The sequence below is a fragment of the Chlorocebus sabaeus genome, chromosome 3, assembly GCF_047675955.1.
Source record: "Chlorocebus sabaeus isolate Y175 chromosome 3, mChlSab1.0.hap1, whole genome shotgun sequence".
Lineage (NCBI taxonomy): Eukaryota > Metazoa > Chordata > Mammalia > Primates > Cercopithecidae > Chlorocebus > Chlorocebus sabaeus.
This window is the reverse complement of record NC_132906.1, coordinates 91,404,426-91,431,922: the sequence shown is the minus strand read 5'-3', so window position 1 is coordinate 91,431,922 and position 27,497 is coordinate 91,404,426. Positions and strand designations below refer to the sequence as shown.

General features: G+C 46.2%; 2 long non-coding RNA genes across 2 annotated transcripts; both read right to left on the bottom strand.

The window, feature by feature from the left end:
- Positions 1–6,894: 6,894 nt before the first annotated feature.
- Positions 6,895–9,722, bottom strand: LOC140711478 (uncharacterized). Its single transcript, XR_012092692.1, has 2 exons — positions 9,618–9,722; positions 6,895–7,361 (listed from the first exon to the last, which is right to left on the bottom strand). It is a non-coding gene; the product is annotated as an uncharacterized lncRNA (long non-coding RNA).
- Positions 9,723–15,993: 6,271 nt separating this feature from the next.
- LOC140711477 (uncharacterized) lies at positions 15,994–17,782 on the bottom strand. The gene is made up of 3 exons (XR_012092691.1): positions 17,508–17,782; positions 16,863–17,017; positions 15,994–16,070 (listed from the first exon to the last, which is right to left on the bottom strand). It is a non-coding gene; the product is annotated as an uncharacterized lncRNA (long non-coding RNA).
- Between the last annotated feature and the right edge of the window lie 9,715 nt (positions 17,783–27,497).

Genomic DNA, 27,497 nt, shown 5'->3' with positions numbered 1-27,497 from the left:
CCAATTCCACCTCTTTCCCACTGTGTTTTAGTGAACCTAACACAATACATGACACACAGTGGTAGGTACTCAACAAATATTTGTTGAATATTTTAAATGAATGCATCTGTCTTGTATACGACTAGAACACTCGCAGTCTAAGAGAGTAGGGTGTTTGAATGATCGTATTCTATATTTGCACAATTTCTTCAATAATTATCCTGTTTTATTGGCTTTATGAAGGCATAATGTTGCTCAGAGAAGTAAAGTGCATTTGTTGAATTATAAAAAGTGACCAATATTGAATCCCAATGGTTCTCTTATATATGTATGGGAAACCTTTAACTATATATAGCAGAAAAGTCAAAACAACAGCTGGAACATATATAATGTTTTATTCTCTCAGGTGAAACTAGACAGATGTGGGCATTCCAAAGCTGGCACGGGGTTTCCATCACTTCCCAGGACCCCCCTTCCCGCCGTCATTCAGCTTTAGCATTCTCAGTGCACATCTTTCTGTCTTCAAGGTTGCCTCATAGTCCAATGTGGCTCTTGAAGCTCCAGCCATCACACCGGCTTTATCCACAAGAAAGGGGAAAGGGTAAAAATGGGTGCCCCTGCTGGGCGAGTCAGCTACTTCGTAAGTGAGTCTTCCACTTCAGTCTTGTAGGCTGCATATTTGAAACACTTCACTGAGAACATTTCCTTTCTCCATGATTCATTTCTGCAACTAATGTCTGCAACTAATTTCTATTGCATTCTCCTCCTCATCCAATGTGCTTCTGGATACTGGATCGAGTCGGGAGGAAGCCTGAGGGCCTGGACTCATAAGGCCTTCTTCTGGTGATCAGCAAGTAAACAAATATGTAACATGAGATGAAGATAAGAACTGGAAGGGATAGGGGATAGCCCAGGTGTGGGGGAGAGAAGGCTGGTTTCGCTGGGGATGGTCAGAGGAGGCCTCTCTGAGAAGGCAACACTTGATGGAGTTCCAAAAGGGCCTACTGTGGGGACCCGAAGAGCAACCCAGCAGGTGCAAAGGCCCCGGGGCAGACGCATGCTTGACACGGCGGAGACCGGGAAGGAGGGCCACGACCCGGTTGCTCTCCTCTCATTCCACTTCTCACAGTTCTCTATTTAGAACTCCCATGTTTCAATGAGAACCAATTATAGAAACAGCCTATCAAAATCTTACCATTTAAGGGTGATCATTAAGAACTTTGCTTTACTTCTTCATACACAGAAGGGGTGGAAGAGGAGGAAGGACAGTGTGAAGCAGACAGACAGAAACTCCCCTTTGGCTTTGAAAGTGTATTCTTTGTGGGTGCTGACATATTCCACGAGACAAGTCAGAGCACAGGGAGGCTGGGCATTCACGTAGACAGTGTGTCTTCCAGCAGAAGGTGTGCGTGACGCCCACCTACCTAGGAACGGGTGCAAGCAGTCAATACCTGGTTTCTCAGGGCACTGCCTGGGCTCTGCTGTTTCAACAATGCACTTGGCTTCCGTGACCCAGAGCTGCTGCAGAAACCACTGCTGAGAGTATGATTGATTCTCGGTATGCCGACGTGTCCAAGGACAGTCAGTAGGAGCGGAGGTTTCAGGGCATCAAGGAGTACTGTCCTTGCACATGGGCACGGTACTGATAAGCTGTTCTCTGAAGCCTGAGTGCCGGTGCACCCTGCCGTGACCAGACGCAGCTCTGTGCTGCAGGATAATGCGTGCTATCTCATTACTGTCTGATCACTTAAAAGGCTTCTGATGAAACCCGTAGCTGAAAGGGTTGGGTCTCATGCTAACAAGATCTTGATGCAGATGCACCCACCACCCCATGTTTAAGATCTTTAATTTTATGGGTACAAGTAATAAAAAATTATCAGGCTGTGTATTTTCTGCATCCACTGATATAAATGTTACTATTGGCATTATTATAATCCTAATTACCATCATTGGTTACATCTGGTAAAAGTGTTCATGCTGTCTAAAAGAAAAGAAAAGCAAGCAGTGGCAGGACCCCTGCTCTCACACAGTAAAGGGCAATAAACATTTATTGACATGCTGAGGAGAGGAAATTGTCATATCCTATTAAAATAACCAAAGAGAAGGTTTGAAAGAATTCAACCTGTCAGGCTGTCTTGAGACTTCCCAGAAACTATGAGGTCCGCAGTGGCGTTGCAGGATCTGCTTTGTAACTGTACAGTGCTGGGTGTGTGAGAGCAGGCGTTCCCTGAGCAGCACCACAGACCAGTTCATTTGAAAGGCATTAGAAGAGAAACTCCTGCGGTCTGCCTTGGCAACCTCCTTTGTCCCTGTGGATGTGTCTGGACACCCCTCATCACCCTCCCTCGGGGGATGGGAAGCCTCAGTTAAGAACGGAGCCTAGTGCCCTCCCTCCAGGAAACCCCATAACCTTCACTTCAGGGGTAAAGGGCTTCGTCTCCACAAGCTCCACCCGTCAGCCCCAGCAACCTGTGAGCTAGAGCTGGCAGAGGGCACCGCCTGGCTTTGCTTCTCCTCCACCGCCCTGCCCTTCAGGGAGCTGGGCCTGGAAGTGGAGGCATGAGGAGCGAACCCTAGGGGTGTTGCCTGGGATTCTGCTGGCCTCCCTGCTGGGTGTGGCCGAGGCCCGATGCCCACTGCTGCATGGGGCCACGGCAGCCCTTGCCCCGCCACCCCATCCACAGCCCTAAGGAGGCTTCCTCAGCCGCTCTGTGGAGCTTTCGAGGATCTCCTGCTTGAAGATGTCAGCACACTCCTCCCTGGCAGGCAGCCAATATTTTGTTTATTGCTCTCAAAGCACACTCACACTTTCCTCCCGTCCGGTCCATTTTCCGAAAACATTGAACTCTTGGCTTACGGTCAATGCCTCCTGCTTTTATCTGCTCGGCCTGAAACAGTGACGTCCAGCCAAAAGGTGGGAGCCAGCCCTGGGGCTCCTCCGATGCTCCAAGGGTGGTGGCCCCACTCTCCTAATGAGGCCCATTCCAGCAAGGCCAATGCTTGGGCATTTCAGAGAGATGTGCTCTCCCTCTTCTTATCACTTTCCCCTTCTGAGTGATTAAAATTAGGTGACTCTTCAAGACTCCATGCAAAGGGTGGCATGCATAGCCCTGGCCACTGCAATAGAAACTAAAGTAAGGCTCCTGTGTATAATCCAGTCACACAGCTGCCCCACCTTGGTCTCACACCAGGTCTGCAAGATGGCAGCCCCCTTGGTTTGCCCTCCAGCCTTCTCTTAAGTCCTGGAGCCACTCTGGCAATCGAGCCTTCCTTCTGGCATCCTCTGGAAGGCTAATTGAATGCAGCAGGAGGCAGTCACAGAGCTTTTTAACATTTCTACTTCCTTTCAATTGCACACTTTTCCAATAGGAAGCAAAGCTACTCAATGCAGGAGAGAACTTCCCTCTCTTCCCACTTAACCTTTCTCCTACATACACATTCAGGCTACTCAAAGGTATGCTGTTTCCTTTCTACTAAGTTTCCTCCTAATTACCTGGAGGCATCCAGGTGTGGCTGAAAATATGCTCAACCCTGGGAGTAAATATCTGCACCTAAGGGCAGTGAGTACCAGAGCAAAACAGCTTGTGCAGGGCTCAGTGTGCTTAAAACAACCTGCAGCTATTTATCGGGTGACTCAGACAGGATGCCGGGGCCAGATGGTTAGCATCCTGCAAAGGCTGACGGGCGCTTTTATTTGATTGTTTAAGAATAAGTTCACACCGGAAAGGGGATTTCACACGTCCTCTTCCATTCTGGAGTTTCAGTGTTTCATTAAGCTACTCTATAAACTATTATCGTGGAGAAGAAACAAAAAAACCTTTTAATTACGTTTCCTTTGCATTGGCGGTCAGGCAGACAGGTGAAACTTTCAATTATTGAACTGCTCCAAAGTGTGCCTGTAAGTATATCTAAAATATGTCTTGAAAGAGTGATTGTACCTTTTTCTAGAAAATGATAACTTCTATGTTTCCTTTGTAAAATGAAAACCCACTTGTGACTGGTATATAAGGAAGCAGCTGACCTGAAGCTGTCTAAATAATAAAGGCAAAACTAGTAAGACCCCAAAAAAGGATATAGCTCACTCTTCTCAATCTCTGGCACGTGGAGAAGGTATGGAACTATCAAAGGAATTGAACTTGGGAAAGCTTGGTTCAAGTCCGGTGGGGCAGTGGGCAAAGGGTTGATGTTGTTGAACTTCATGGACTTCATCATCAGTAGGCGTAAGAATATAATGGCTTAGGTGTTTAGGGTGGCAGTGAAATAGTAAAAGTGCATAAAGGTAGTCTTTAAAGAGTGAGTGAAGCACTATGCCAGGTAGGTATTGAAGCCATGTCAGTCACTAAGCTGAACATCAACAATTTGGGTTGTTTTGCTTTGGTGCTTTGGTGCGTACCTAAAATTGTCAAGTGAATCTTTTATTGAAAGGCAAGGATGTTTGTTGTCTAGTTTCTTCGGAAGTTTTTATTTGGAAAACCTTGGGTGAAGTGTCATTAAATAATATATAATACTGCTTTGCTTTCTTTCCTTCCTCTTCCCCTTCCCCTTCCCCTCTCTTTTCCTTTCCTCTTTTCTTTCTTGACAGTCTCCCTCTTTCACTCAGGCTAGCGTGCAGTGGTGCTATCAGAGCTCACCACAGTTTCAAAATGCCAGACTCAAGGGATTCTCTCACCTCAGCCTCCTGAGTTGCTGGGACTACAGGCATGCACCATATACCTGGTTAATGTTTAAAAATGTTTTGGCCGGGCATGGTGGCTCATGCCTGTAATCCCAGCACTTTGGGAGGCTGAGGCGGATGGATCATGAGGTCAGGAGTTCGAGACCAGCCTGGCCAACATGGTGAAACCCTGTCTCTACTCAAAATACAAAAATTAACTAGGTGTGGTGGCATGCGCTTATAATCCCAGCTACTCCGGAGGCTGAGGTGGGAGAACTGCTTGAACCTGGGAGGTGGCGGTTGCAGTGAGCTGAGATCATGCCACTGCACTCCAGCCTGGGTGACAGAGCTAGACTCCATCTCACACACACACAAAAAATGTTTTGTAGAGATGGGGTTTCCTTTATTTGCCCAGGCTGGTCTTGAACTCCTGGCCTCAAGCAATCCTGCCCACCATGGCCTCCCAAAGTGCTCGGATTACTGACATGAGCCACTGTGCCTAATAATGCTTTTCAAATGTTAACATGCACACAAACATCCCTGGTGATCTTGTTAAAATGCAGATTCTGATTCAGGAGGTTGGGTGGAGAATGAGAGCCTCATTTCTAACAAGCTCCTGGGTGATGCTGATGTTGGGCTGTGGCGTGCATTTCGAACAGCAAAGGGTGGGTGACAGAAGACAGGAAATTCATGTGCAAAGAGGAGCTAAATCCTGAAAGTCAGTGGCCCTCACCTTATTCATTCTTCCTCAAACTCTGCCTTACCCAGGGGCCACAGTAATAGGGCTTAAAAGCCCCAAGGTGGAACAGGAGGATGGACTCATAGACATGGCAGGAGGGGAGCTGGGAACCAGCGCTGTCTGGGCTCTGAGGCTGGAGTGCTGAGGGCCTCCCCCGGCACTAGGGGTGCCTGATGGAGGATCCAGCGCAGACCCACTGGCTGGAAGGATCCCTGTAAAATCCCTGAAAGAGAGGAGGAGCCTCACCACAAATGACTACCTCTTCTCTAGGCCTGTCCACAGTCACCCATGCATCCCAGAGGTCCATGCAAGATTTGTCTTCTGGAGCTTGGGGAGAAGTAACCAGAAGTCGTATAAACGTCATGGTCTTGATTCTTTCCATTCCTGCTGATCCCGTCTCACTCCAGTGTGGCCCTCGATGACTTTCCTCCTCCTTTTCTACAAATGTGCCTGACGGCTTGCCGGACAGAATTTCTATGCTTGGTTAGAAAGGACAATGCAGCTCAGAAGATGTGAGATATTTATCACCTCTCGACTGGAGTTGGTGTGACACCGCACCTTTCATCTGCAGATTTGTCTCCCATCTCATAAAGGTCAGGGTTCTCATCTGTGACCGCTCTCTTGCTTCACACCCCTTCCTCAGGTGCCCTCATCCCCCTCATGACTTCAACTCACTCATCTACATCCTCAACTTTGACTTCCACCCTCACATCCACCGCTGCCTGTGCGGCAACTCCCAGGGCTGTGCCATGGACGCCTCATGCCTAACTTCTCAGACAGAAGGTCTCACCCTGCCACGGTCTGCTCCACCTGCTAAATCTAAGCCCCACTTAGCCATTGCAGCCAAACATCCTCTGCCTCTTCCGAACAAGACCTGGGCTGGCATCTCACAAATTCACATGGCCTGGGTCCATCTGTATGCCGATGGCACTCAAATTCACTCCGCATCTCCATGTGCCTAGACTGCACATGCCTCAAAACCACCATGATCAAAGCGTGGTCTTTCCTGCACGGACCCACCCAGCGCACCCCTAAGCTGCCCTCCCACCAGCCTTCTCTGCACCGATCAACGGCACCACCAGCCATCCACACACTCAGGCCAACCAGTCGAGCACTCGCCAGGACTCCTCCATCTCATAGCCCACACTCCATCCTTCAGCAACCCTGTCGCCTTGACCTCAGAGCCTATCCCGGCCTCAGTCCAACCTCCTCTCATCCCTTCCCCTGATAGAAAAGTCGCCTTCCTTTCTTGCTTGGGCTACACAGCAGCTTCCTAAGTGGCCTCCTCCTGGCATCCTTCCCCTCATTCCACTCCATTCTCTCTACTATAGTGTGGCATCAGCCAGTTCAGATCCCTCCCCAGCGCCTTCCAGCACACTTGGAGCAGAATCTGCCCTCCCTTCCAGGGTGCACAAAGGCCTAACGTGTGTCACATCCATTTGTGCCAATATTGCACATCCATTCACCTTTAGATGTTGTTGGGCTCAGAGTGTGATTGGGAAAGGAGAAAATAGAGATCTAATTGTGATTAGGTGATTCATGTTCACACAATCATTAGAATTCAAAATGCCCATCTGAATGCCCACACAGATGTCATCTGTTTGAATTGGTATAATCAGCACATGAGAATAAGAGCCTTTGCCTGCACTTTCCTCTTTCCCTTTATAACAGGAGTGCCTGCACATTCAATTCCGGCACAGTCGCCTCTGACTCGCTGGCCATGCCGCTTGCCATCACAGATGTTTCCTAGTCATGTCACTGTCCACTGGCTGCATCCCATGGTGCAAGCTCATTCTGAAACGTTGTCTTTGAGCTGCTTCCTCTTGCTCTATCTTCTGCAGACACCACTCCTCTGTGGTCTGGGGATTTTCTCTGCCAAGAACATCATGCAGTTTGGGGGTGCAGTTGACAAAGGGGAACACTGACAAGTGGATTGAAAGTAAAAACTTAAGGGCTCTCTTTCCCCGAAGCCATTCTCGAATCCTGAAACTGAAAGAGAGGATCCAGAGGAAGTGTGAAATTAGTGATCATGGAAAAATCCAGGGTGGAAATAAATTAGGCTAATGATAACATAATTGAACAACACTCTTGGGTCTGACTTCCTAAGCCATGGTGTTAGAAGTTGGCATAGAATCTGATCCCTTACGTTGTAGGATCATCTATTTCATTCCATATAGTATAGTACAGTAGGCATAATAGTTTTAGGGGGAGACATGGATTAAATGAAAGTTATTACAAAACTTAATGTCACTGTGTCTTCAATCATTTTCTTTTCTTTAATTTATTATTATTATTATTATTATTATTATTATTATTATTGAGACAGATTCTCGTTCTGTTGCCCAGGCTGGAGTGCAGTGGTGCAATCTCAGCTCACTGCAACCTCTGCCTCGCGGGTTCAAGCGATTCTCCTGCCTCAGCCTCCCAAGTAGCTGGGGCTACAGGTGTGTGCCACCACACCCGGCTAATTTTTGTATTTTTAGTAGAGATGGGGGTTTCACTATGTTGGCCAGGCTGATCTCAAACTCCTGACCTCGTGATCCACCCGCCTCAGCCTCCCGAAGTGCTGGGATTGCAGGCGTGAGCCACCACGCCCAGTCCGATCATTTTCCTTTTTTTTTAAAATCACTTACAAAACATTAATTTTCAAAAGGGGAAAAAAAAGGTAGGGTAGACTAGGATCCAGGAGAAAAGTGTGTTCACCTGTGTGGGACTGAACAAACATTTGACCTCTCAGGCCCCCACTTTCCTTCTACCTGAATCATCTCACAGGTGACTGAATGAGATTAATTCAGCAAATATCTACACTGATTACCTACCTTGTATCGGTGCTCCTGTGCCTCAAGGCACAGGTCCTTCCTACAATTCTTTTAAAATAAATTATTACAAATTAATATAAAATTATTGTTTTGAGACAGGGTCTTGCTCTGTTGCCCATGCTGGAGTGCAGTGGCATGATCATAGCTTACTGCAGCCTTGACTTCCTGGGCTCAAGCGATCCTTCCACCTCAGCCTCCCAGGTAGCCGGGACTACAGTTACATGGCGCCATGCCTGGGTAATTTTTTGGATTTTTTTTTTTTTTTTTTTAGTAGAGATGAGGTCTTGCTATATTGCTCAGGCTGGTCTCGAGATCCTGGGTTCAAGCAATCTGCCCTCACAAAGTGCTGGGATTGCAGGTTTGAGCCACCATGTCCAGCCAATTAAATAAAATTATTATAAAATAAATTAATTTTATAATAAATGACAACCATTCAAAATAAATCATATAAGAAACCCTGAAGATCCTTCACCCAGTTCACTAAATTACATTGTGTGTGACAGATTACAGTATCAAACAGCAAGTCTTAGGGCCACACCTCAGGCCTTATCAGGAACTGAAAGCGATCCATCTCCAAGATTTTGAATGCAGAAGTTCCCCTGCTTGGCCACAGTGCCCCTCTTCTTTGTCCCTTTCCCCTTCCTGGAGCGTCCTGGGGTAGACTGACCGTGAAAACAGCCCACGCATTCCGCCGTCAGGCCCTGCCCTGCATCCAGCCTGCGGTGATGTCACTTTGTGGCTCTTCTCATCTGAAAGTGGAGGGTATTTCTCTCCACTCCTGAGTCTGGCCAGCCTTGCAAGTCACTCTGCCCATTGGAACGTGGAGGAAGTGGCAGGTGCCGGTCCCGAACCTATCCTCAGAAGCTGTCTGCTGGGAAAGAAGCCCAGGCGAATCTGCGAGATGAAGAGAGACCACACGGAGCCGATACCGGTCCGTCCGGTTGTCTCAAACACGTAGGAAGCCCAGCAGGATGAGCCGTCGCCACCCCCACATCCTGACTCACAGACTTGTGAGCAAAGGTCAAGGTGGGCTGGTGTCTGCCATGAGGTTGTGTGGTTGTTCAGCCCCGTGTCCAGGTGATGGGCACCTCCCATCCCTCCCCTCTTCCTCATTCTCCCAGTCCATCTCCCTTGCACAGTTTTACGTACCTTTCTGTACACACTGATCCCGAGGCAACTGTGTGAGCATAAACTGAGGCAAGAGACCAGCCCAGAAAGGCTGACAGATTTCAAATCCCAGGCCCCAGGTAACCTCATGGTAAGGGATATTCCTGACCCTGGGTGACAGGTGACACTACAAGTCAAATCGGTAATTCTAATCTCAGTTTAGGTCCCACTGATGTGTTGTTATTCCTGTCTCTTTAAATGACACCTCAGGTGACTCAATACATGGACTTTTTCACTCCCTCCCTTCTGGCCCACTCACCTGCTACTGGGCCTGCTCCATACAAGTGATCTCACATCCAGGAGATGGGGTGCCCCAGCAGGAGTCTCCCTCCTCTCCCTCCTCTCTTCTTTAAGCTGTCCCTGCTCCTCACACACCCCACCTTCCTGCATTCTGCTTCATGCTCAGAGCTAGCCAGCTGTTCAGCAAGCACTCGATCAGAGGCTGTTCTATGACAAGGCCATCAGTTCTGCCTTGAGTCACTCTCAAGCTAATCAGTGTGGGTGGCTGGTGGAAAACATGCCTGTAAGAAAGCAAATGACTGGATGGCATCATTGGGACCTCATATAAAGAACAAAGACCCATAGAGACATCGGAAAACAGAGCCGTCCCAGGGAAGCTCTAGAGAGAGAAAATGTCAGCTATGCCTTGGAAGGAAAAAGACCTTTGTCCAGATAGAGAAAGGAAAAAACAGAATATCCATCTATTTCTTGCCTTGTCACTTATGCCCTGCTCCTTTGCAATCTGGACTCTGCCACCCTCAGCCGCTGACGGGGCTGTATTGACAATCTTCTTGATGCTTTCTGTTGCAAGAGCTCCCAACCCCCTACAGCAGCAGCTCATTCTGTTGACCCCTCCCTGCCTAATAAAGGTCATAGGCACCATTCCTTAGTGCTAGTTGTCACAAAACCTTGCACCAAACACCTTACGTCTTATTTCACCCTTGCAACAACTCCCATTTACAATGCAGGAAGCGCTGACAGGGCACTCAGATAGATGTTCCAGGTTACAAGACCACACTAGCAGAATCATGGCTTCACCCTGAGTCCGGCCAATTCCACACCTACACACAGCCACCCTGCCCCGCGCCTTCCCTGCAGGGTGAGTGGCTGAACATTTTCTTCGGCTAGCGCACTGGCCACCCCTACTTTCTCCCTCTGCTCTCTAAATGTCCTTGACCCCCAAGTTTTCAACAATGACTTCCCATCCCTCACTTCCTTCCTGTGTGATCTCCTTCTCTGGAGATCCCTTACTGCCTTCCTCTCTTTGCAGCTGCCTGTCAAATCCCAGAAGCCAGGATGTTACATGTGCAATTTGCCTGCAAGGTGCCTTAATTTGGTTTTCCTAATGGCATCTTAAATTCAACATGGCCAGAATGGATCAGTGTCTTCCTTGAAAACCAATTCCACTTTTTGACCATTTTCTCTGAGTCACTGGGCTAAAATTTAGAGAGGGTCACTTGTTTCTGACAGCTCCCTCCCCACATCCTTGGGCCCTCCCCACATCCAATCAATTCCTGTCTGAAATGTCACCTGTAACCGCCCCTCCCTTGCCATTCCCACGGATATCACTTTACTTATTGCTTGTTACTTCTTGCTGGGCCACAGAAACGGCTGGACTCACCTTCCTGTCCCTGGTTTATGTGCCATTCAAAGAACCTCTGAGGCATCACCTGACGAATCATTGCCATACTCAGCTTGCAGGATCACACTTCTCTACTCAGGGACCTGCAGTACTTCCCCGTTCTTACTGAATAAAGTCCAGATTCTGCCCTTCAGTGTTCTAGCCCCTTATCACGTGGGCCGTGAAACCTTCGGCTCCATCTCAGAAAGCTCATGGGCAGGTCCTCTCTGCTGTCACACCCAGAGTCAAGAAGGCCTCAGATTCACTCCCCTCACATTGACACTTCCCTGTCTCCTCACAAACTGCTTTCTCTTTCTTCTTAACTCTTCCTGGGAAAATCTTCCCCATCCTTGAAGGTCTTTCTCCACTGTTACCCCTCCATGAAGACCTCCCTGACCCCCCAACAAGTGTTTGACCCAAAACACCTTGGCTTTTGCTTGTAATATTTGTCTCTGACTTGGGGCACGTGTTTCATTCTCTATTTGAGTGTATGCTCTTTGAGGGTAGAATGAGGGACTGTCCGGCCTACCCTGAATCTTGACTCTCGTGAATCAAGTTTTAAAAATTGACTCAAAGTAATAAGTTAGAGTTACAAGAATAAGGTGGTACTGGTGGTTTTAGAATTCAGAAATAATCCGATTAAAAATCTAAAAAGTACTCCAAAAGAGTCAGCTGTGGAGGTTTGCTTATAGTTACCAAGGAGCAAAGACCTTCTGAGAGCTTAACTCCGATGGGTTTGAGCCTCCCTCTGATTAAAGCATTGTTGCCAATAGTACTGGATCCCTCCAAGAATGTGATGTTTGGGACTTTACAAACATGTATTTGTGGAATTGTGTGTAGGTCTGAAATGTCAGCCCCGTGGGGAACTAACTTTGAATTTTGTTACATGACTTTCGTGGTCACTTCGGGTCATCCAGCTACACCCTGTGGTGTATACTTTGGCACATCTGCTCTTGAAAGATATGATTATATGTAACTCTGACAAATATATCAGAAGTGTGTTTTAATTTTTTTGCCCTTTAGATTTAATAAACCAATTCCTAAGAAAACCCTACATGTTTCTTTAGAAGATCTAACCAATTGGCACTACCTTATGAGAAACCCTCTACCTGAATTCCCTCATTCATTCAAAATTATGTTTAAACCCATATTGTCCACATCCATTTCTTTTTTTAACATGAGGAGACATCATAAGAAACGAAATAACAGTTTGAGTCATGGCAACAGAGTTCAACTTTCCTTCCAAGAGGCCAAGTTGTTTTAGCAGAAAAGGACATTGGCCCCAAAACTCGTACGAGGTCCACCAGCAGCAAACACAGAATGGTGCCGTCACTCTAGGAAGCTGGCTGTTCCATATTTTTATACTAGATTTAAGGTTCAAGATTTCATGTTGGCGTTCATAAATGCAAACACACAAGTAAGCAAACAGAAAGAAGAGTTTTTTAGTTCATATTTTCTTCTCCCATCCTTTCTCTCTCTCTCTCTGTCTGCAAATGTTTCAGTTACATAGGTTTGACCGCATAGCTGCGTCTTACACTATTCTCCTCTATGTAAAGATGTAAAGCACCTCTGCACTTTTTTTTTTCTTTTAAGACGAAGTCTCACTCTGTGGCTCAGGTTGGAGTGCAGTGGCACAATCTCGGCTTATTGAAACCTCTGCCTCCTGGGTTCAAGTGGTTCTTCTGCCTCAGCCTCCCGAGTAGCTGGAATTACAAGTGTGCGCCACCACACCTGGCTAATTTTTGTATTTTTAGTAGTGGGCGGGGGGGTGGTCACCGTATTGGCCAAGCTGGTCTTGAACTCCTGACCTCAGGTGACCTGCCCGCCTCAGCCTCCCAAAGTTCTGGGATTACAGGCCTGACCACCGGGAGCGGCCATCCACTTGGTTTTGAGAGCAGCGACAGCGGCCGTCTGTTCGCACTGCTCCAGGGACAAGGGTTGCTTGCTGGCTTACTGCCCTCACCTCTCACTGGACCCTGCAGGTGCTGAGGCCTCAGGCGCCCTTACTGCCGGTCACCACAGCCATCTCATCCATTCCAGGGCTGTAAATATGCTGATGACTCCGTTTTTTGTCCCCAGAGTTGTACATCCAGGGAATATGGCAATTCCTTCTTCCCAGCTGCCGCCGCAAGAGTGGGGTCCCCTGTGCCCCGGCCCAGCCCCATGGGCTCCCTTGCCGCCCCCACCGCCCCTGCCTGGCCTGGATGTTGGCAATGGTGGTTTTCCAGTGCCCCCCCCCCGCCCCTCCCCCCCCGCCCATCCTTTCCCTTACCCTTTTCAGCCTGTTCCTTACTAAGAAGTCACCGCAATGTTGGTGAGAAAGTGGATCAGATGTGCCACAGCCTCAGGCCGCGTCAAAGTCTAACCACGTCCCGAAAACCTGGTTTGGTTCCCAACTCCTGCTCTGATCTCGCCTCTATCTGGAAACCACCGTCCCCACATGGGTCACCTCTCAGTCACCCCATCCTCTGGCTCACCCCCGAGGCCACTGCCAATTGGGGGTACCCATCCACAGCATGAATGGCGCTGCCTCCAGCACCTGCACTGCCCGAGGGTCTCCTGGTCATGGCCTGGGCGTGCCAGGCAGCCGTGGCCACCGCATCCTCCCTCAGCGCTTCCCACGGCTCTCCCATGCGCTCCCCAACGGCTCCCCGACAGCTCCACCATGCCCTCCCCACGGCTCTTCACGCTCTCCCCAAGTGCTGCCCACGCTCCCCCAGGGCTCCCCCAAGTGCTGCCCACACTCCCCCACAGCTCCCCCACTCCCTCTCCACGTGCTCCCCACGTGCTCTGAGGAACCTGGGCAGGTGGAGCCGGGTTGCCCCAGGGACTCATTCAGGGGTGAGCACACCTTCTTGTACTTTTCCCTCGTTGTTTCCTCTCCCTCCTTCCCCTCCTGGAAATGCCTCCCGAGGAAATTACTCAAACCCTTGTCTCAGGGCCATGGCAGGGGTCTCCTTTCTTACAGGGCTGGCTGCTTCCTCAGTCAACGCTTCTCTGGCTATCTATTTATCTAAAATGAAAACTCCAGCCGTTGCCTCAGTATTTCATAGCCTCCTTTTCCATGTTTTTGTCACTCTTTAAAGTACTACCTATTTCACACACTCATAGTGTCCACTGTATCCCTCTCCTACCAGAGTATGACATGGATGGTAATGTCAGCCTTCTTCACTCCTGGTTAAGCAGACTTGAGAAAAGGGCCTGGCATACAGTAAGCATTCAGTAAATGCTTTGTGAATCCTGTGTCATCAAAAAGTGGGATATCTCTTTTTAAACAGAGATAACATTGCAGAATCTTGGAGTTGGAAGAGACCTCAGATGGTGTTGAGTCCTGTTTTCTCCTCAGAGCAGAAATCCTGGGACGCCATTCTGGACCAATTGTCAGCCTTTTCTCCTGTCCTTGAGCTATTCTAACGACAGACATTTGCGGCTCCACACGGCCAGGCCCTCTGTTAGAGAACTTGGTTAGCTCAGCTCAACAAATGCTGTTCTGAGAACACTGACTCCCGTGTCAGGAGGTTGTCTGCGCCTGGTGCTCCCGGAGGGCCAGCTCAGGCCTCTTCTTGTTATCCAGGGGACTGCAGTGACATGGGAGGCCCTTCCTGGGGCTGGGGGGAAGGGGTTCCAGCCCTACTGAGAAGTCCTCTGGAAACAGCTTGCTGTGGATTTCAGAAGTTCTCGGGCAGCTAGATTACTACTGGCAGTGAGCCGGGGATGAAGCCGATGCTGTGGGTGACAGAAAGCAGAAAGACAGAAGGAACCAGGGACTCTGGTGAACCAGAGAATACTTAGCTCCTCTGGTCATGAAGCAGACCCTACCACAGGGCTTACAGTCCTAAGAGCCACTGGGTTTCCTTGTTCATTAAACTAGTTTAATTTGGGTTTTCTACATCTTAAAGGACACCAAGTCAGTGTGCAGAGGGACCCTGTAGACAGGTGTCCAAAGAATAAGCCGACAATCATGGAATTTCTGATGACATCACCAACACGTGGGATGGAGGCCGCCTTCCCGGGGCACCCCTATACTCATAACAACGAATCCTGGCTCTTATTCACCCCTTTGGATTTCATAAGCAAGTGGTAAGTAGAAAAATAGAGAGAGTAGCTTCGTTTTATTTTCAATACATCAACTGAGTGTATTAATACTTGTATCTACTTCCACATGTAAGAACTCTATTACATAAATTTGAGAATAAGCTGCTCTTTGCTATTTAGACTTTATTTACTTTCACTGCGGATTACCAATTGTTCCTACAGTTTGCGTTTTATAGTTTAAATCGCTTTACACTTGATCTTATAGGTAACAAAAGGTTCTAAATAATTACAAACAACTGTGTTGATTTAATGTACTCCAAGAATCTCATGGACACAGTCCAAATTATAATTCAAAATTGAAAGTGGTATATTGGGCTAAACTGTCCAGCACCTAAGGAAGTAACAATGACTTACTTTTATTGTCTGGGGTCACAGACACATAAAATAGATGTACCTGACTAGAAAATTAGTCCTGGTATATCTTTTATATCTTCAACATCACTATGAATCTTCCATTTTTTAAGTGACATGGAAACATTCAAATTGGGACATGGAGTCTAAGAGTGACGGGCTGCTGGAGTCCACACCCTGTTGAGGAATCCACACCTTCAGTGGCCAGCTCTGTTTTGGTTTTCAAACTTTAAGCTCCTTTGTATCCCCAAAATATATGAATGAAAACAAATCAATGTATTTATTTATTTATTTTTATTTTATTTATTTATTTGAGACGGAGTCTTGCTCTGTTGCCCAGGCTGGAGTGCGTTGTCCTGTTCTTGCCTCACTGCAACTTCTGCCTCCTGGGTTCAAGCTATTCTCCTGCTTCAACCTCCCGAGTAGCTGGGATTACAGGCACACACCACCGTGCCTGGCGAATTTTTGTACTTCATTAGAGACAGGGTTTCGCCATGCTGGCCAGGCTGGTCTGGAACTCCTGACCTTAAGTAATCTGCCTGCCTCAGCCTCCTAAAGTACTGGGATTACAGGCGTGAGCCACTGCGCCTGGCCCGAGTCAACGTAGTTATAATATGTGAATTGTCTGCACACCTTTTCCAAGCACTGGAAAAGAAGGAGAGGAGAGGGGAGGGGAGGGGAGGAGAGGGGAGGGGAGGGGAGTCCATGAATGAGGTAAGCAGAGTTGGACCCAAGTACTTGGATGCCTTCTCAACAATTTCTTCCAAATGGCTTCCCGAAATTAGCTCTGCACGACCCATCTTTCTTGGGGGGTGGGGAAGCGATTACTTTCTAAAAGCCACATTAAAGTGCATGTTCTATATCACGATGGCAGTTAGGGCAGGGGAGGCGTCTACAGCTGACTTGGGGAGGTTTTAATCACTGAACTATGCACAAGCGGGGCTGGGGCAGGAAGCAGCAGGAAAATGAGGCACCTTCTGCAGAACCCAGCCAGCCTGCAGGCGTTCCTGATCTGAGGAAAACACTTTAATTAATATGTAAAACAGCAGTGGGGAGAAAAGCAAGGTTAATTTCCAAACCACATCACTACCAGCGGCATTTGGGTTATGAAACCTTGGGAAACTTCTAGGAGATCCTGTTTGAAGGCACAGAGGTGCTTTTGTGTGTGAGCAGCTTCCGAGATGCTCAAAAGCTCTTTTATCTGCCCCCTGCAGTGGTATTGCTCTTTCTGTGCTTAAAAACACTGCCTTTGACTGGCAGGCTGTTGTTTTTAATTTGCAGCGCACCCTCCATTTTTGTTTGGAACCTGCCTGAAAGCAGCGTTTAGGAGAGAAAGAGCTGTTTGATTTCCTTTGTTGCGGCTTTCTTAGCTGCTGGCTACCTTTGGAATGTGTGACGCAGGCCGTCTCTCCGGTTAGGAAAATGTTCTGCACTTGCCTGGGGTGAGACTGTAGCTCATTTCCTGGGTTGAGGTCTACATTCCTGAGCAAAGTGTATCAAATACTCGCTGTGCCAAGGACCAGTGTCTGGTGGAGACAGCGGATTCTCCAAGGTCAGGGAAGTGAAGAAACAGCTGACAAGTCTTTCCCTAGCTTGAGCAGAAACAGCTCCATTCAGTGCTTGAACAATTAACTCAATTAGAGGATGTGCAGCTTTCTAAAGACGCGTCCACTGTGCGCGTGTGGGCCTGCGTTTCCTGCCTCCCTCTCCTCACGGATACCTCAAAAGCAACATATCTGAAAAGTAGTTCTCTTAGCTACCCTGTCTAGGAGAAGTCAGAGGCTTGAGGACGATACTGTGCTCCTCCCACCGCTTGGTATCCCACCAGCACCAGCTCCTGGCCATTAGACACTCAAGCATCTTTCAAGCAGGGAAGAGGACATGTTTGGGGGCTCACAGACTCCTCTGAGAATTAAAATTTACCCCAGGAAGAAAATAATATCTGCACATATCAAGATCAGCACACATTTTCAGGGGTTTTCCCACACCTACTCTGAGCCCGGTTAGGATTTCTATACTAAAAGCAGTCTCTGTCCCGTTTCCTCTGGCACGGCCCTGTGTGCAGCCCCAGACATCACTTGCACTTAGCCTGGAGGGTTAACTTGGACTTCCCAGCTTCTGGCAGTTTCCTTCTCCATCTACCATGGAGGCCATAGTGGTCTCCACTTTCCTAAGGGCTCACCCATGGCCTTCAGAAGAAAGTCCAAACACCAACTTGGCACTTGAAGTCGGAGGAATTCTTCATCCCTTGCTCCAGGCACATGAAATGCCTGTGTTTCCCTGGGCAAACGTTTCTCCTGTAGCCTTCCAGTTTCTCCCAGTACATCCTGTGGACTATTGTGGAGGATTTGCATTGCAGTGTGCACCTCTCAGGTCCACGTTGGAGTGCCCTGCCTCCACCTCCCTCTGCGCGGTCCACTCAGCTCGGTGGTGTCACTGGTGGCTGAGCTTTTGCCTCTTTCCCTTCACTGGAAGACTCCTCAGTCAGAGTCTGGGTCTTCATCTCTAAACCCCCCGGGGCAGCGGCAGCCCCTGATTTTGACATAGGAGGAGATTAGAACTGCGGCTTGTAGGGAGGTGGTGATCCACGGCTGTGCTTCTTTTGAAGCTGACTTTTGTAGCAAGCACAGTGTTCCAGCTTACATTAAATACTTATGTGGGGTGGCTTGATATGACGATGGAGAAGATCCCACATTGCACAAGGTTGGAGTTGAAGCCCCAATCCTCACCCTGCAGCTGTAGCACACAGCCTCACAGTTATGTGCACAGCCACATGTATGTAATATCTGGCATGTAACAGGTGCTTGTTCAATATTTGTTGGATGAATAGATGAGTGACCCTAGAAAAAACATAATGCAGACCTATGGGTAGAAGAAGCAAAGAACCCAGGAATTTCTTGGAAGTTAGGAGTTCCAGTCCACTTCTGTCCACAGCCATGTGATCTCTCTCTCTCTCTCTCTCTCTCTCTCACACACACACACACACACACACACACACACACACCCCTGCACCCATGAGCCTCCCCACTTTGTCAGGGATAATGATTCACAGGTTATGCCACATCTTCTAACTTCTCCATTTCTTTACATTTGCTTTTTCACTCCATTTGTAGGCACACAGCAACCCCCGTCTCCTGCAATGACCCCTGCTCCAGGCCTCACATGAACCACCTGCTGTCTACACTCAGCAGCCCTGGTCCACAGGCAAACACAGTCCTGGTCGCTCTCCCCGCCACCCCCGCCCCGCCCCAGGACAATTGATCCTAGCATCTCTTATTCACGCTCCAGCTTTCTCTTGGCTCCACTCTGTGCTGAAACAGCTAACCCTCTTGACTGGGAGATTCAAGGAACTTTTTGAGTCCAGGGCCTCCAACCTTGTGTCTTCAGGAACCTCTGCAAAGCCGGCTGCCGCGTAGGTGGGCTCTCTCCCTCCACTCCCTGTCTTCTTCATTCTCTGGTCCTCTGCATCACCCTTCAGGGTCATTCTTTCTCAGCTCACTTAGCGAATGTAAGAAAGTGTTTCATTTTCAGTCTTTCAAATCTTTCTTCAAATACTTCGTATTCAATCATCATTTCCTCTTCTTAGATAAGAGTTTTGTGTTGTTTTAAGTACAGTGTTATCCGATGGCTAGATCCACACCTCTAGCCAACTCACTCCCCTGTGGCCCAGACTCTTTTTGCCAACTGTTTGACTCTCGTGTATAAATGACAGGCAGCTGCATATGTCCACATGTCCAGCTGTCTGTTCCGTAGTGGGTCACTTATGGGGTCAGATTGTACATCTGCCTATTTCACTTCAAATTGCCTCTTTCTTGCAAGCATTAGGGGGTGTCTTGTTTCACATGCAAATAAACACAGAACAAAACTAAAAACAACCTCAAATGAATTTCTGTGTTGAAGAGATTTTAATGGTAAAATAATTAAGTTTACTTGTGGTTAAAAAATAATTGTAAATTTTTTATTAAAAAAACTCAAAACTATCTTGCCGTATTTTTCTTTTATTATAATCAAAGTTTAGGCAAGAAAAGGGGTATCTATTGGCTCATGAAATTAACAATTCCGTGGATCGACCTAGAACAGTGCTTTTCGAATTAAGTATGAGGCCCATCCAGAGAGCTTGGGAACAGATCTCACTGAGTCAGCTCCATCTTCCAGAGTTTCTAATGCAGTGAGTCTGGGGGGCGGGGGTGAGAATTCGAATTTCCGGCAAGGCCATGAGGCTGCTGCTGCTGCTTTGGGGGCTCCACTTTGAGAACCACTGACCCATAGCATCAGGCACCACAGGACCCAGATGGTCAATGATATCCGGAGAATCAAGGCTCCCTTTCCCCAGTGACACAGAAAGCTCCTGGCACTCCCAGACTAACATCCTCTCTCTGGAGTTGGTAATTTCCAAAAAAGATCTTTCCAACTTCCATAAAAACTTCAAAACTATGACTCTGGCTCTACATGAGCTACCTGCTTACCCCTGGGCCAATCACTGATGCTCCCCGTGGGGTAACCTGATTCTCTGGCCTGGGTCACATGACTCGCCTTGTGGTGGGCAGGCTCCCTTTGTGACTGACAGCTCTCCTGCCTGCCCCACATTCAGAATCCTATCTAAAGGAAGGAATGTAGGGCAAATAGAGTGCATTTTTAAAAATATATTCCAATCTATATATCTACCTACCTACCTACCTACCTATTTGTCTGCCTACCCACCTATTCATCTAGGCCAGTTACTTAATCTCTCTGAACCTCATGTTATTTATCCAGATAAGTGATTCTATAATACTTACCTTTCAGGACCATTGTGGGGATTAGAAATATCACCTGCTTAAAACAGCCAGCATATTGCCTGCCACATGAACTATGTAGAATAAATGATCGCTAGATATGAAGAGGAAATTGCTTCATCCTTGACCCTGTCTCCCCCAGTAAGGGTGGTTCATTAGGTGTCTGGCACCAGATAGGGTGGAGCCAGATTGAGGATGCTTACCCTGTCACTTGTCCTCACTCATCTCTGCCTCCTTGACCAGTGACTATGACCTCTCCATCCACTCATGCGAATATGGAGGTTTTTCCATTGGAAAATGGCGCATATATTTCAGAAACACCCATCACATATCTGCAGCCTTTTGGTGAGAGGTGCAGGGGCACATGGAATGCTCCTTCCTGCTGCTAAGTTCATTTTTTTTTTTTTTTTTTTAAAGATGGAGTCTTACTTTGTCGCCCAGGCTGGAGTGCAGTGGCTCGATCTCGGCTTACTGCAAGCTCCACCTCGCGGGTTCACGCCATTCTCCCGCCTCAGCCTCTCGAGTAGCTGGGACTATAGGCAGCCACCACCACGCCGGGCTAGTTTTTTGTATTTTTAGTAGAGACAGGGTTTCACTATGTTTGCCAGGATGGTCTCGATCTCCTGACCTTGTGATCCGCCCACCTCAGCCTCCCAAACTGCTGGGATTACAGGCGTGAGCCACTAAGTTCATTTTTGTGTGGCTTTCATCGTTTGTTCCCTGTTGAAGCCTTCTCCAAGCTTCGGGTGTTCACAAGTCTCCAAGGGCTCTGTGAGATTAGAACTTCCTTCCTCTTTCAGCTGATAATTACAGCTCTATCGTTCTCCCTTGTAGGTCTTTCCTCGAGCTCCAAGACCGAGTGTTCCTACAGTGGATTTTCTATTCGAGCAATTAGGGCAGTCAGTTGTATTGGAGAAGGGATGAGTTAACTACCTCTATCTCCTTTGCTACTTGGTTCTGGGCTCCCACATATCACAGCTACCTGGAGGATAATGATAATGATAATGACTATTATTTACTGAGCTTATGATGCCCTAGGCAAGATTCTTTTTTCAGTGAATTCTCCCAAAGCCTAGAAGGTAGCTATTCAATTTTACAGATGAGGAAACTAAGGCTGTGCAAGATAAATGCCTCCTCTAAAATCACACAGCAGTACAAGGTATGGCAGACCAGGAGGGCCAGTGGAGTTGTGACTGCAGCCCAGCCTGTGAATGCAGACTTTAGGTGTAACCTGCACTGTTCTTGCAGCTCTCTTTGGACCTGGATTGAAGTTTTCCCACAAAGAACTGGGGAACATTAAATTGTTGATATTGTGTTGTTGTTGCTCTAAATTGGATTACATATAAATTCTCTTTCCCTCCAATATTCAGTGCGATTTTGGCAGTCAATGGAGACTCACTGCCTAATTGTTGCCGTGGGTGATTTTCTCAAATCACTGCTCCGGGCCCAGGGCCATCAGAGCAATTCACCACACTGAAGAGATGCCTTTGTTAGTTCAAAGGCAACCTCAGGTAATCCACCCCTTGACCCACCTCTGATTTTAAGCACCAAATTAATTTTAGATGTTGCATAAAGAGAGGTAGATCCTCCTGTTTTCTTTGGGAGTGGCAAGTGAGCAGCTCAGCTGGAGTGCGTCCGGGCTCTGCCTGTGTCCCTGTCCTCACCCTGTCTCTGCTTTCACCAAGCAGGAGCTGCGTTTGGGGTGGGCCAGGGCTTTCTCACCTCTGGAGATTCCTGGTCCAATGTCATTGGCAAGCACATGACTCGGGAGAGCCTGAAGATTAAAACACTGGACTTCGAATTCCAAGAAGTCCTATCATCATCTATCAGGGAACTTAGCAATATCACTTCCTTTCATAGCAGATATATTTATGTGCTTGACTTTCATTTTAATGGTTTATAAAAGCTAAAAACAATTGCAGTTTGGGGCGCCCTACGTGGTTTTATGAGTTCCCTTCAATTCTGCTATTGTCCCTTAATGAAGTAAACAAACCCAATGGGCAGATGAATGAATGCTCCCAACCTAATTAAATCTAACATTTGAGAATAAAATAATAATAAATATGTAATCTCATTTCCATTTGGAACCAACTAGAGCTTCTTTGAAATTTGGGGCTATTTGGAAAGTATTATAGATCACAAATAGATGGAACCGCAATGGAAACACATTACCGCTCCAAGAAGATTGAAAATAGCCCTCCCGTAAACCTAGTGTTGTATCTCTGTACTTGTGAAGGAAAAGACTCTACTTTGACCGGAGTGGGCTCTGTTGAATAATGTTGAAAATGCACATCTGAATGAGGCTGCATTAGGCTGTCCCAGGGGGAGAGCAAATCAGAAGTTATGTTGTTCATGCAAACCATTTTATCTGGCCACCTTTCTAACATGCTTATTTTTCATTTTCCTCTTTTTCTCCCTTTTTTGGGGGGCTGGGGGGTGGGATATTACCTAGGGAGAGGGGAAGCCAATCACCGTTTGACTGTGTGTTGAATTTAAGGAAGCCTAGAGGGGAAAAGAGGAAACCTTATGATTGAATTTTGCCTACTAATGAAAGTTCATATAAATCAAGGCTCACATAGCTCTTATATGAATAAAATATTATACCTGGAGGCAGGAGGATGTGATCTATTTTACTATCTGCATTAATCTGCAAATTTGCTGTTCAAGGCTGCGGCCACACATTACTGTGGAGAAAAGACATTCCCTTCTGCATTGCTGTTTTCTCAGGTCCAGAACATGCTCCTTCTTTAGTATGACGCATGTCTTTTTTCTGATAAACACCTGGCTTCACTTTTTGTAAGGTTTACAAAATTCGTTAGGCATATTCAGGTTCAGAGGTTGGTAAAGTGCTTGAACCATATCTTTAGGTGATCACCGTCCTGCACTCTGCATTTTGTAATTACGATGCTTTACTCAGTTGTGTCAGGTCAAACAAGTGACAATGAGAAAGACCATTGTGGAGGCAGCACAGTCACTGACTGGACCTACAAACACACTGGCAGGGCTGTTTGCCTTACAATCTGGGCTTTATAATTAAAGGAAACGTCAATGCTTAAGCCCAGACCTTTGGTGAGGCAGTTATCATGAACTCTGGAAGATTCAATCCATTAAATATTTTAGTTTGTTACAATCAAACAGTGTTCATGACCTACTTTGACAGGTATTCGGGATGTGCAGTCAGGTGATTTTTCTTTTAAACTATCTTATCAACCAAGCAGATTCTTCCATGTGGCCATCTGCTCAGTTTTGCAGCCCTCAGCTGTTCTTGGAGCTGGAAAAAAATTCTCCTGTGGAAAAATCAATGTACTTCTCTCACAGACATGGAGATTTAATATGTTACAGGAATAGATGCAGTAGAAATAACTAAATTGATAACCCTGGTTATATCTCCATTTGATTGAGAGATCTTAGGGTAAATAAAATATGGCTCAATTTACAGTCAGATTACTTAGGTTGTTATTTTAATAACTAATTCAGTAATTTTAGAAAGTAAGAGAGTAAACTTATGGCATTTTTACACTAAAATAGGTTTCAGACATCCTTCATGTAGGTAATGTCTTGTTGAGACTATTTTCCTGGTGTTTTTGAAACTGTGGTTCTGTTTGTAGTTTCATAAGAGCTTTGAATTTGGCTCCGTTTGGGGTTCAGCAAATTAGCGTAGTTTGTTCTGGTTTTTATTTGAGGTTCTGCTTGGGATGAGTCCCGGGAATGGACGCCATGTTTGTGAACAGGGCCCACTTTCATCTGAGCATGTCAGTCACAGGAAAAGTCAGATTGGCAGCAAGCCCCCACCAGCACCCCCACCACATCTGCACTCACACCCACCCCTCCATGTTGGCTCCAGAGGTGAGAGCTGGTTTCTCTTTCACCATTTTGGAGTGAGCCTAGTGAAAGACAGCCAGGGTGTCCATCAGTGGATACATATAGAGATAAGGATGGCTGACTTCCATTCCCTACCCCAGCACACCTGCTGGCGGGATCCGGGCACATAGCCGTCAGCACTGTGTTTGCCGTTGGACCAGTGTGGGGTGTCAGTCACTGACTGGAGGGGGCGTATCAGGATCCAGCAAGGCCTCCGAGTGCCAGACAGTGTGCTAAGCCCTCTGTACAGTTAGGAGATCCCTGTGGAAGGTGATATCACCCCCGTTTTTACGTTCAAGGAAAAGGAGTCCCAGAAAGGACTCAGGTTTGAGTCCCATGGCAGTAAGTGCTGGAGGTAATTCGCGTTTTGGCTTCCTGCCTGTTCTGTGCTCTGTCCTGTAGCCTCTATAAACACAAGTAGTTGGTGGCTGATAGATTGCAATCTTTAGCATTTTTACAAGCCAAACATCTGTGAAAACCACAGCAGTATCATTATAAAAATCCCATGTAAGTATAAATATTTTAATATGATAAAATTAAATAACAGCAACTCCTTTTATTTGAATATAGCAGTATTTTAGGCCAAGCGATGTTTTCGTCAAACATATTCCCTATATCTGGAAAACCTGGTATTTTTTGAACATAGTTTCCCTCATTCTTGCTGCAGGAATGACTTTTTCTGGATTAAAAAATAGACTATGGGACTACTACCTTGTTTTTTTGTTCACAGAAGTAGGCCAACTTATGGATGTGGGAGAATTACTCATTTACGATTTTTTCATGAAGCCGTTCATCTTCAGGTCTTCCTTCCAATAGTGGCTCCCTTCCGGCTCCCTTACAATCTCAGCATAACATGAAATGTACATAAATCCCTACTTCTCTTTTGCTTTGGATTAATGATATCAGACAGGCAACTAGAATATGCTGCCAGTGCAGAATATGAATAAAATAAATAAAGTATTTACAGCAGCTGTGATGGTTAATTTTAGTGTATAGTGAGACTCCTACAGTGTGATTTGCTGTAGATTTTTTTCTTTTTGGTTCCTTTTTTTTTAATTGAGGAATTATGTTTTCTGTTTTTATCTTCTGTTTTATGTGTGTTTTGTGGTTTATACTTCTAGATTTTCCTGTTAGTTTTACCCCACCTAAAATTCTAGCTCATCTTCCTTAGCTATGTCTTAATATATGATTACAGTGACCCTTCAAGTGAACAGAATGATCCCTTTGAACCATAGAATAGGTGAACGACCTTTTGAAATACACACAGACTCTGGTGCAATGTAGCCAGAAAAACCAAACAAATTGACAGCCAAATGAAAAGTGATTGGTTCAATTGAGGTACACCTGCCAAATCAAGGCTGCCAGCTGGGAAATTCTTACGCATTTTCCTAAGTGGCTGTTATATAAAATATTGAGCCTGCGTGTATCTGTTAAGTCATCATGGCTCTGATATTTAAAGAGCCTTGTTCTTTTATTTTTTCCTTCCTGGAATGGGGAATCAAGAGACCAGGGTTTACATATTGAAGACAAGAAACCAAATCAAACAGTGGCTTATTCTTTAAAGTAAACAGAGCAAAGGCTATCAGTGGCAGATGTAACCAAGAGCCGGCTCCATGCAGACAAAGAGGAGATTATGAAAACAAAAATCTCTTCCACTGAAATAATTATCCTTAATTACTGATCCAGGAACTGCATTTAATGTTTTTCATTTGCACAAATCTTAAGGGTAAATGAGGCTGACAAATACTAATCAGGAGACAGGGGAGATTATTTCGTGGTTTTGGGTGGGACGGGCATCTAAAAGCCTATCCTTCTCCCTGGCTTTGCCAGCCTAGACCCTATGTCTCCCTCAAAGTTCAGCTGAGACCAAAACTTTGAGCCCCACTCTTCAGGGAGCGCTAACTCATTCTTTCCAATCTTCTTTCTTCTGCATTTCTGAAATCCACAAAATCAAGTTATCACTGCGGCAACACCTTGTCACTTGGCTGAGCTCTTCACTTTAGCTGATAACCTGGGAGAACAAAGCCTGGTTCCATCCAGGGTTCATATTTGAAAACTAAATAACAGAACATAGGATACTTGAATGAACTCTATTCTGTTTTGTATATTGTCCCTGGCTTGACATCTGCACCGAAAGCTGCTCAGAGGCAGGGGTACTTCATGTCTCTTTTTTCCCCAGCTCCCAGCAGGATATTGAGTCAGTCGTGAATGATGGATGGATGGGTGGATGGATGAATGGATGGATGGATCTGGGATTGTGTCCAAGTGATTGCACTGTGGTTTTTAAAGTTTATTCAGATATTTGGAACAAGATCATAGACTATCTCCTACAGATAGTAAAAAATTCAATCCTTTAGCCAACTAGTGGAAGGAGATCAAGACTATCCATCTGTAAAATTGATCCAGAGTCATGCCTGATGCCATTTCACAGAGAATGCCAACCCTACTCTTGGTTTACTGTGCATTTCCAATGGCAGGGGAGAACTGTGAAGTAGTTGTGTACTGTGGTTGTTTGGTTGTTAAAGTTTGACCCTGGTTGGAGTCATTCCGTATTCTAAAAGGTCTCTACTTTTCTAGAGAGAATCACAGTGAGCAAGTGTTACAATGGCAGCAGAATGTTTCCTGATGAGATCAATGCACCCTTCAAAATCCCATGACTGACCCTTCACCAAAGGTCCTAAACAGAATACCACCAAGGAGTTAAGGACCTTCCAGTAACATAGGTATTGCCAATTCACCTCCTTACCCTAAAAGACAATTCTTGCTTTGAGACTCCATCAACAGTCCCTGTAAATATTACACAAAGCACTAATTTTCTTCTTCTACAAAAGCATAATTTCTCTCTGTTTTACTCTATTTTTATGAAGTTCTATGGAGAACTGCTAAATATTTAATTCCTGCTGTGTATGGGAGATCAGCTATGATTTCTAAGTACAAAACTAAACTTTAGCAATCTATAAGAATAGTCTGTAGTCCTGGTAATTGACACTGTGATAATATATCTCTAAATGGTGACTGTGTGAACACAGTATCACAGTATTAAGAGATAGATTTGGTACAAATAATTATTACTAGCTTGTGTGGTATATGTTCTATATATGTGATACATGGTATACACGTGGTGTATGTACATACACCATAAGTACATATGTACATATACATGATGTGTATAGATAGGTGTATATATGTGTATATACACATACATTTCAGTCTTTTTGGATATGGTCTGGATTTCTTTGCAAAACATATTTATTTTTTCATCCCAAGAAAATATTTGTCCTGCAGAAGTGCACTGGAAATACTTAGTTGTTGATTCAAAATAATTATCCCTGAAAAAAAGCATGATTTGTGTTCAGTCTCACAGCCCTGTTTGATTGTTTCCCATGCCCTACAGAACTATATTTATAAAAGGATTTTGTCCTTTTGCCCTTTCTAT